Below are 9,628 nucleotides of genomic sequence, written 5' to 3' on the forward strand. Positions count from 1 at the left end.
TGACCAAATGAAACCTCAGTGAGCTGTCCAGCGCTGTGCACACAGGCCCCAGATCTGTCATCGCAGGGGAACTTTCTGCTACTATCCTGCCCAGGCTGGAGCCAGTTCAAGCAAAAGTCTGTGCTCCAGCTCAGCTATCGCGTTTCCCAGGGACTGCTTTTCTGGCTCAGGGACATGTTACACTGAAGCGTGACTCATGCTGCCTCAGTATTTTTCCCATGAAAAAGTTACATCCTTAAAAGTGAGTCCGTCTTTGCCTCTTTATTGCACCAGAGGACAAAATCCCTCACGTGTCCTGCAGACACAGAGTTCGGATCTGCGGTTTCTGTTGCACGGCATTTGCCCAAGTGTAGGAAATGGGACAAATTTCTGCGTACACTGTGGTTTCAGAGCTCAGCCGCCCCGAGGACCGCGTTGGCACTGAAGTGGGACAGATGTTGCAGCAACTCCTGCAGTTTTATTAAGAGTCTTGCAGCTTCATGATCTCAGGGTCACTTGCAAGGCAGCCGAGAGAAGTAAAAGTCATGCTAGTTGCTTTGGTTTTTTTAAAATTAATCTCACAATTTCTAAGCCTCTTTGTAACATTTGAGGGTGAAGATGTGCAATGCTCTACGGCCCCTCTTCAAAACGACTCATTTATAAATCAATTAGCCGGCGCTGCCGCTGACTTTGCTGCCGGGCGCAGCTGTCAAACCAACCAGCTGTTTTTTCCTGCTGGGAACCAGGCCCCGCTCGAGGGTTTTCTGCACAATACGCCGCTCCTCCTCCTCCTCCCGCGAACCCTTTTGTGCGCCGCCGCGCCCACGACGCTCCATTTCCTCCCCACCTGCTCTCCCGGCAGCAATGGGCGCATTGTCTGGAGCCGCGCGGCTTCCCCAAGGATCGCAGCCATCTGCAGACACAGAGCTCCCTGTGTCAGCCCGCCCGCAACGCAGAGGAGCCAAGAAAAACAAGAGAGAAAGCAGCAAGCGTTTTTTCCACTCACTGCTTTATCGGTGCTTGCAGAAATTTGGTGGTGGTTTGTTGAGTTCGCGCTTCACCGACAGCTGGTACCTGCTGAGCTGCGATCCCATGGAGCTGCGCTGACTGCACCCTGGGGTTGGGTTTTGGAAAGGCTGAATTTGCTTCATAATTTAGAAAATTTGCACTTAGGGCAGAGATAATGCATCTGGCTTAGCCCTCTCCTGTCCCCCAGGACTCCCGTTACAGCAGCCCTCTGGGCGCAGCCCAAATCAGCTGTTGCTCTGCAGCAATTATCCCTGAGCAAAGAAAAGCGTAAATAAGAAAAACCTTTTGTAAATGCTATATGGACACAGACATGCTGCCTTGTAGATTTTTGTGGAAAAGAAGCTATTTAGGGCCAGATCTTGGGGCCTGTCAGTCCTGCAGATGCCCCCCACACCTGGTGCTCCTAACCCGCTTGTACCCACCTGGTTCATCTATATGATATTTAAGTTAATATATATCAATATGCCTGGACACATTTCTGGAGGCCCTGTGGAAACCTTGTCTTCATTATTGAAAAAAACCCAGAAAGAGAATTTGATGTTGGAGAGATGATGGTTTGGACGTTGCCGCAGGATTCCTCGGGAGACCAGAACATCTGGAGTACACTCTGGTGTCAGCCCCAGAGCACTGGGTTACCCACTGCTTTAGTTCTCAGGTGGTTTGAGGTTTGAACTCTGCTCCTGGAACAGCACAAGTGCTTTTACCTTCTCCAACCCAGAGAGGAGCACCACAATCTCCCAGCCTCCATCCCTAGAGATGACAAAAGTCATTTAAATAAGTTGTGAAATCCGGAAACCTGAAGTTGAGCTGCAGATGAGCAGTGATGCTCAGCCCAGTTCTAACTGGGAGGCCCCGTTTCCAGTTGAGGACTTCAATCTTGCTGGCTCAGAACTGGGGTTTGGGATTCGGCTCAGCTCGCGTGGTCCTGCTGCAGGACCAGAGCCTGCAGCACCCCGAGGAGCAGCAGACGCACCTGCCCAGCACAGATCAGCCACGCAGGCTCTCCCAGTAGGATACTGGTGAGCACACGCGACCCGATGGCTCCCTGCAGAATGGCAAAAGGAGGTTTTACAGCATCTCTGTATAGCTCCTTCCTGTGAGAAGTGGGACACGGCGCTGGAGCAGGAGAGCTGCAGAGCTGACGCGGCACTGGCAGCAACGCGCTCGTCCCTGAGCCGCCCAGGGGACAAACCCCTCTGCCCATCCACAGCATGGCCCTCTGGACAGGGACAAACACCTGCCTGGAGCAGTGTTATTCTGGAAAACACTGCAAAACATGCTGGGTTTACCCAGTCCCAGCATAAACCATCCTCTCCCCATATTCCTTTACAAGGTGCAGCACGTAAAGGCAGCGGTAAAGGCAGCACGTGGCACCCACGGGGTCTGCAGAATCCCGGGGTCACCCGTGGGACACCACGGCTTGAGGTGCCAACGACCATGTTGCTTGCAAAGCCTCTTCCACACTTTCCGCCAGCCCACAGCCAGCACGCTCATCCCCCTGCGGTACCATAAAGCCAGGCCCCACGAATCCTCTTAAGTGGGCTTTACCGGAGTAATCGCATTAAACCAGCCCCCTTTCACCAGCACAACACCAAAAGGTGAAGGAGAAGGCGGCGAGGAGCTGATAAAGTTGGAGAGCTGAGCTCCTTAACCAATTAAGAGACATTAGAGATGGGGGGGTCCCAATGGGATGCCAGTTTTTGCTCATCCCAATCAGCTCTGGAGGCTGTTGGTGCCACACTCCCCTGGCCCCAAACACATGGGGATGAGCCCCCAGGTCACTCCTGATGGGAGGTTGGTGAGGGATCCCAGTTTAACCTGCCAAGAGAAGCAGAAAACCAGTTGGTCAGAAAGTTTCCTGCCAATTGAATTGGAAAACTTTATCATTGGTACTTTATTATTGCCGTGAAACTTCATGTTTTATCATTGAAATGTGGCAGTTGAAATAAAATGGAACATTTTATTAGGATGGGAAGGAGGGGCAGTTCACAATCGAGTGGTGTTTTCACTATCTCTTCCCTCAAAACAATATGTTCCCAGGACTGACGCTTTCCCCACAAAGCTGGAAGTTTGCTTTGATGAAATAGCTTTCCCTACCGAGATATTTTCTGCCAGTTTTTCTAAATATTACTCACAAAGGCCCCCTCCAGACAACCTCTCTCCCTCCCTGAGTTTGTTTATAAGCTTTGAATTCTGTTAGGAAACCATCTCCCTACTTCAGCGACGTTTTATCCAAGTTTCCATATTTAGTTCTTTCAGCTATTCCTGCTCCTTAACCAGCTTTCCTGTGCACAGCGCTGGGACCCGCCGCATCCCGGCTCTCCCCTTCCCCTCCCTGCACCCATGGGTGCCCATTGAGCACCGTACTCACCCACCCACCCAGGGACATGGTCCCAAATCACCCCAAGACCTTTCCCTTGATGTAAGGAACCTGGCAGAGGCTTTGCCCACGAGGTCGCGTGTTTCCCCACAGTCTGGGATACGGTGGCAGCCCCGGACCCCCCGCCATGGTGTGGATGGGGAGCCCACCCAGTGGGAAATCTGAGCCCGGCGCTATTGTAGGGAGAGACAGAGTTAAAGCTGGCGAAGGAGGGTTTCCTCCTGGCACGTGGCTCCATGTCAGCCGCGGTGCGCAGCCTGCAGAGGGAACGCAGGGAAAGCGCTGGAGGAATTTACCATGAGTAAAAAGAGACGCTGCTTAGGGAGAAATTAGCGTTCGGATCCCGGGAGCCAAGGTGAGTCCAAGGGCAGCGTGGGAACTGGGGCTGCCCGGCCCCTCCAACTTTCTGCTTCGGAAGGAACCAGGGCGCCACAAGTCCCCCTTGGTCTCTGTCCCCCCGGGAGGGCCGCGCTCCCGCTCTGGTGGCAGCCGAAGGGGATCGGAGCTGAGAAGTTTATGTGATCACGAAGGAGCCAGCACCGTGGCCACCCCGGCTGAGCAGGGACAGGCCAAGGAGCCTCAGGTCTGCTGGAGGGTCCCATGGGCAGCCCTGGGGTCTGTCTGGAGGCTTTTGGGGTCCAGGTTAAAGTAGTGGTGTCTGGCCAGCAGCTTTTGGGGTCCACCTGGAAGGAGAAGGGTCAGGTTGGCAGCTCTTGGAGTCCAACTGATGGCTGTAGGGTCTGGCTGGCAACACTTGGGGTCTGGCTGGCAGGTTAAGGGTCCTGCTGGTGGCTCTTTGAGTCTAGTTGGTGGATGTAAGGTCCTTCTGGAGGTTCTTGGGGTCCAGCTGATGGGTGTAAGGTCCCGCGAGAGGTTCCTGGGGGTCTGTTTGACTGATGTAAGGTCCTTCTGGAGGTTCTTGGGGTCCAGCTGATGGGTGTAAGGTCCCGCGAGAGGTTCCTGGGGGTCTGTTTGACTGATGTAAGGTCCTTCTGGAGGTTCTTGGGGTCCAGCTGATGGGTGTAAGGTCCCGCGAGAGGTTCCTGGGGGTCTGTTTGACTGATGTAAGGTCCTTCTGGAGGTTCTTGGGGTCCAGTTGATGGGTGTAAGGTCCTGCGGGAGGTTCTCAGGGATCTGTTTAATGGATGTAAGGTCCTTCTGGAGGCTCTTGGGGCTCTTGTTGATGGGTGTAGGATCTGGCTGGAGGCTCTTGGGGTCTGCCTGGCAGGTGCAGGGTGCAGCCAGCAGCCCATTGGATCCGACCGACGGGCGCGGGGTCCAACCGGTGGTTTTCGGGGTGCAGCTGCTGGGAGCACACGGCTTTCGGGGGGGAAGGGGGGCACCCAGCAGCCCGGGCCGGCCCCTCGGGGGATGCCGGCCCCTCTCCGCCGCCGCCCGGGCCGTCGGGGCCGGGGCCGGGGCTCCCCCGCCCGCCGCTCCCAGCAGCCCGCCGGGGCCGAGGGGAGGAGCGGGCACGGGCGGCGGCGGCGGCGGCAGCGGTGAGTGCCCGCGGCGGCGGGGCGGGCTGGGGCGCTCCCGGGACCGCGACCGCCTCGGTCCCCGCGGCCACCGGCGGGGAGCGGGGCCGCACCTGCCTCCGAGCATCCCCCGGCGGCGGCGGCGAGCGGGGCGCGGTGGTTTTGGGGATGGCCGTCGCGGATGCGGTGCCGGGAGGAGCGGGATGAGCGCTCCGGTAGCCCCTGGGGGGGAGAAGGGAGGGGTCCCGACCCCACTGAGACAGCCCCGGTGCTCCCCCCGCACCCCACGGCTGCTGACAGGGTGTACCTGTTATCCCTAAAACATCCCCAGGCTCTGAGACGTGAACACCCCAAAACCATGGCTGCAATGAAAGTGTGGGGGCTGCGGCCATGCTCCCCTATTCCCGAGGGCTCCCCCATCTCCGAGGGCCGGTTTAGCGGAGCCCTCCCGGGCTCGGGGCGCCGGGCAGCGTTTCCCAGCCAGCGGCTCGGGAACGGGAGCGCTTTCCCGTGCCATCCATCATCCCTGCTGAAAGCCCGTTGACGTCAACCCCGTCCCGTGCACGCTGGTCCCCACCACCGGGGAAACGGGGGTTGGGACCGGCAAAAGCGGGGTGTCCTGCCTGGGGAGGGCTCGTCTTGGGGCCTCGTCCTTGCACTGAGCAGCACAGGTAACGCCAGCACCCGCCTCTCCCTGGTGGCTCCAGCCTGTGCTGCCTACTTCGGTTTGGCTCTGCTTGATCCGGGAAGCCTGTTCTGCCCTCCGTGGTGTTTTGTGCAGGTGCTGTGGCTGGTTCTGTAGGGAAATCCTTTAGAGCATTGGTGAGGAGTGAAACGATGTGCCAAGACGGGCAGAGGCCCCTGTGCTGCTCCCCCCTTCCCCAAACTGGGGTTACAGAAAGGGGGTGAAGCCTGAGGGCAGCATGGGCATCACTGGTCCCCCGCAGCGGGGAAGCACCTGAACGGGCCCCGGCTGGCCGGTCACCGTGTGCACTGAGCTGCTGCGGAGCAATAGCTGCTCTGCACCTCGACACGGTCCCCAGAGATGGTGCCACCGCCCGGGTGCTCACACGGAGCTGCAGAGTCGTCCCCACGGGAGCTGGTGGCCACACCAGGCTCTGTGATGGCCAGTGCTCACGCCCAGTGCTCCAGGAAGCATTGCAAGGGGTGTTCTGAGGCTGAGCAAAACAACCAGCCCTGGGCTGAATCGCATCACTTGGTGCCCAGGGAACATCCCACGGGGCTGCGTTATTTTGTTAGTGTGCTGACAGCAGGAGCCTGCGGATCCCTGCGGGCAGGCGGCGCAAGGATGGGCTTTGCCTGCAGGACAAGCCCAGCGGCTTTGCTGCCAGGCACAGATGTCTGGGGTTGTCCCTCTGCACAGGGCAAGGGGCCACCGGCCCGAACCAGCCCCGGCACAGCCGGGTGCACCACACGGCCCCTTCTCTGAGCAGTGGAGCGGCTGCTCCCGTGCTTCTCACCTCCAGCCCCAGTTTAGCCGTGTGCCCATTTCCTTCTACACCAACACCTCTCACGAGCCAGCCCTTCTGCTGTGCTCACGCATCTCTCCTGAGCGCGATGTACCTTCACCAACACCCCTTTGCCAGGGCGAACTCCCGCCGCCTCCCACGTCCCGACGCTCCTCTCCGCAGGCACGGCCCCCCCGGGCTCTCGCTTCGTCCCCATTTCATCCTCACGGGTGTTTGCTGCGGGCAGTGCCAGGCTCCCGCCGGCTCTTGGCATCGCTGTGGCTCGCAGAAGTCCTCCTACGGCAAGCAAGTTTTCTGCTGATCCCTTAAGAAGCCTTGCTGTACTAGTGCAGTCTTAGCATTTAAAAAAAGCAACTTCTTTTCCTGCAAACAGCCTGCCTTGCCCTCTGGCTCCTGCTGGGACCTGTGGGTTGGAGCAGACCAGGTCATGCTGCTGGCACCAGGGCCACATTCACCATCCTGCTGCTGGACATGAGCTGGGGGGCTCACAGGCTTTTGGGTGGGTTTGGTCACCCATCCTGGAGCTGCCGGGCCAGCGGCTTCATCCTGGGGAACCCAACACGGGGCTGTAGCGTCAGGCACCCCTGCTGCGGGCACAACACGGTCCGTGCTTCCATTTGAACCCAGGGGGACTTCAGGGCCCTTGGCCCATGTGAGAGACAGAGGCCCTGAAAGGCAAAGAGATATTTGCTAATGCAGAAAGGGGAGGGAATGGGGAGGCTGCTGGGAGGAAATCAGATGTTCTCTGCGAGAAGAGGAGAGCTGGTAGGAGCAGCAGAAAGCCGGAGCTGATAGCAGCCCTTCCCCTGGAGGAAGCAGCTCCATGAAATATTGATGGGATTCACACACAGCAGCCGAGCGGTGTGAGCTGCATTGCAGAGCTCGGAGCCGTGCAGCCGGGGAGGCAGCGGCTGCCGGGGACGGGAAAAACTCCTTCCCGCAGCCCCTCCGTGCCGCTGGAGCTTGGTACCAGCGCCGGCCCCATCGCGGTGGTGCCAGCTCTGGGTGTCCGCGCCACAGGTTGGGGTCTGGGTGCAGGTGACACCGCCCCCGACCCACCCCGCGGGCCACCAAAGGCCCTGGGCTGGTTTCTGACGTCCCCACTGCCTCCCCATGGAAGTGGCCCAGTTTTTGGGGCTGTGTGGCTGCAGCATCACGTACCCACAGCAGCTGCCGCTGGCCGCCACGCACCCGCTCACGCGCGTCCCCAGCGATGTCCTGCTCTGTCCCAAACCACCCGGCACAGCCAGAACCAGCCCCGGGGTGCGGCCAATGCGGAGGCACCGAGTTCTGCTGGACATGCCTGGTCCAGGTGGCACATCGTGGGATGGACCCGGACCGGCAGGGCTGGCCGGTGCTGGCCGTGGGGCCACCAGCCCTGGCCAGGTGGCCGAGCCATCAGGCTGGGCTCGGCGGGAGCTGGCTGTCCCCCAGCCACAGCCCCGCCGGGTGGCTTCTGCTCCTCTGATTCTTTTATGTTGCCAAGGAAACGACGGGATTCGGCGCAGATCTGATTTAAGCGAGCGGCAGACGTCACGTAGGGACACGGGGAAAAGGGACGGTGCGGTCAGGGCACTGGCCCTGGGCTACCAGCATCTCTGAGGGGGCTTAGCCCAAGCTCAGACCACCAGGCAGGGGCAGACATGGGTGCCCCCGGCTCTCCCCGCACAGGGAGAAATGGCTGCGACGTTCCTGCCTGTCCCTCCCGGAGATGATCCGCTCACCATCCTTGTACTCCTGGATGGATCCCGTCTGCCAGGAGCATCCTCACTCCTGGGATTGCAGGGAAATCACCGTGGCTGAGGTGGTGCGGATACAGCCGGGACCGAGGAAGGTGCAGGAGGCGACTGAGCAGCTTCATGGTTCAGCTTTGTGTGCCTTTTGGAGAGCTATCCCGACTGGAGCAATGGGGCAGGAGCACGCTGCAGGGTGTACCTTCCTCTTCCTCTTCTTCCTCCTGGGCACAGGCTTGCAGAACCTTGCACAACGGCCAGGCCCTTTCTCCAGGTGGGGGCTGCAGCATCCTCGGGCAGGAGCTGCTCCCCCAGGACCCCCCAGCTTGGCCTCACTGAACTTCTCTAAGCTCCACTTTTCTCACAAACGGGCACATTTGGACCCATCCTTTACCTTCAAGGTTTCTGTTTCCCATGGAGGTTGTGCAGGAGGATTAATGTTGTGCCTGCAGCACATTTCAGCCAAAACAGAACTTTTATGCCAGAATATAACTTTTATAACCTGCCTGAGCAATGAGACACTTAACTCCGGTAGCTGGAGTTACTCACAAGTTCTCAGCTCATGTGCGCTGAATCACACCTCTTCCTGGGCAATTCAATTTATATGAGCAACTGCCTATCAAACCTGAAGCAATTAATTAGAATTAAGTACTTTTAGGGGAAATAAGCCCTTGCCTGACTTGCCAATACAAGGAGCACACGCTTGTCTGTGTCGCTGCAGCTTGTCCCAATGCATTTTGCCCTGTTCGGGACTGGCAAAGCCTCATAACAAGCTTTTTCTTCCCCAGCAATGCAGGACCTACCTGCTCCAGACAACAACAGCATTTCAGTGCTTTCCCTCCAGCCTGGGGGCTGCAGGACCAGCCCGGGGGCGAGGGGACCCGCTGCCCCATGGCCAGGGCTCTCCAGCCCCATCTGTCCCTGGGGACACGCACCGTGGGGGCTGTGAGGGAGGGGTCCCAGAAGCCCTGCGCCTCCTTCCCTGGCCAGGCAGATCCGGGCCAGCCCTTTACCAAAACACCATTTTTTCCCATCCATACTTTGCCCCCTGTTTGTATCTCAGTGGGATATTTGGGGCCAGGGCTCCCTTGCAGCCCCAGTTTGTTCCTCACCCCATGTAGCCCCTACGCCATCTGCTCACTGGGACGCAGCGGGACCACACAGCTCTGTCACATCCCGGGGGTCACTCATAACCCCCCACCCTCCGTGCTGCCTCTCTCTCTACTTTTCCCAGCTCTGGCATCCCCCATCAGCTCCATGACACCCAGCTGGGGGTCCCAGTGGGGTCGTGGGGTGCCTGAAGCCTGGCACAGGGATGTCCCCAGCCCCACGGAGGCGCATCCCACCCTGCTGGACCACTCTGCTCGGGGCTGGGAGGAGAACTGGGTCAGCCGTGTAACCATGGAGATGCTGAAGGAGATGCTGAAGCAGCGCTGGCACAGCCCCGCTCTCCAGAACCCTTTAAAGATTAACCAGACCCATCACCCTCATCTCAAGCTGGGGATGGGGCTGGGGGGCTGAGCCTCCTCGGCAGGGCGG

This window comes from Streptopelia decaocto (genome assembly GCF_964273445.1).
Source record: "Streptopelia decaocto genome assembly, chromosome: 23".
Classification (NCBI taxonomy): Eukaryota; Metazoa; Chordata; class Aves; order Columbiformes; family Columbidae; genus Streptopelia; species Streptopelia decaocto.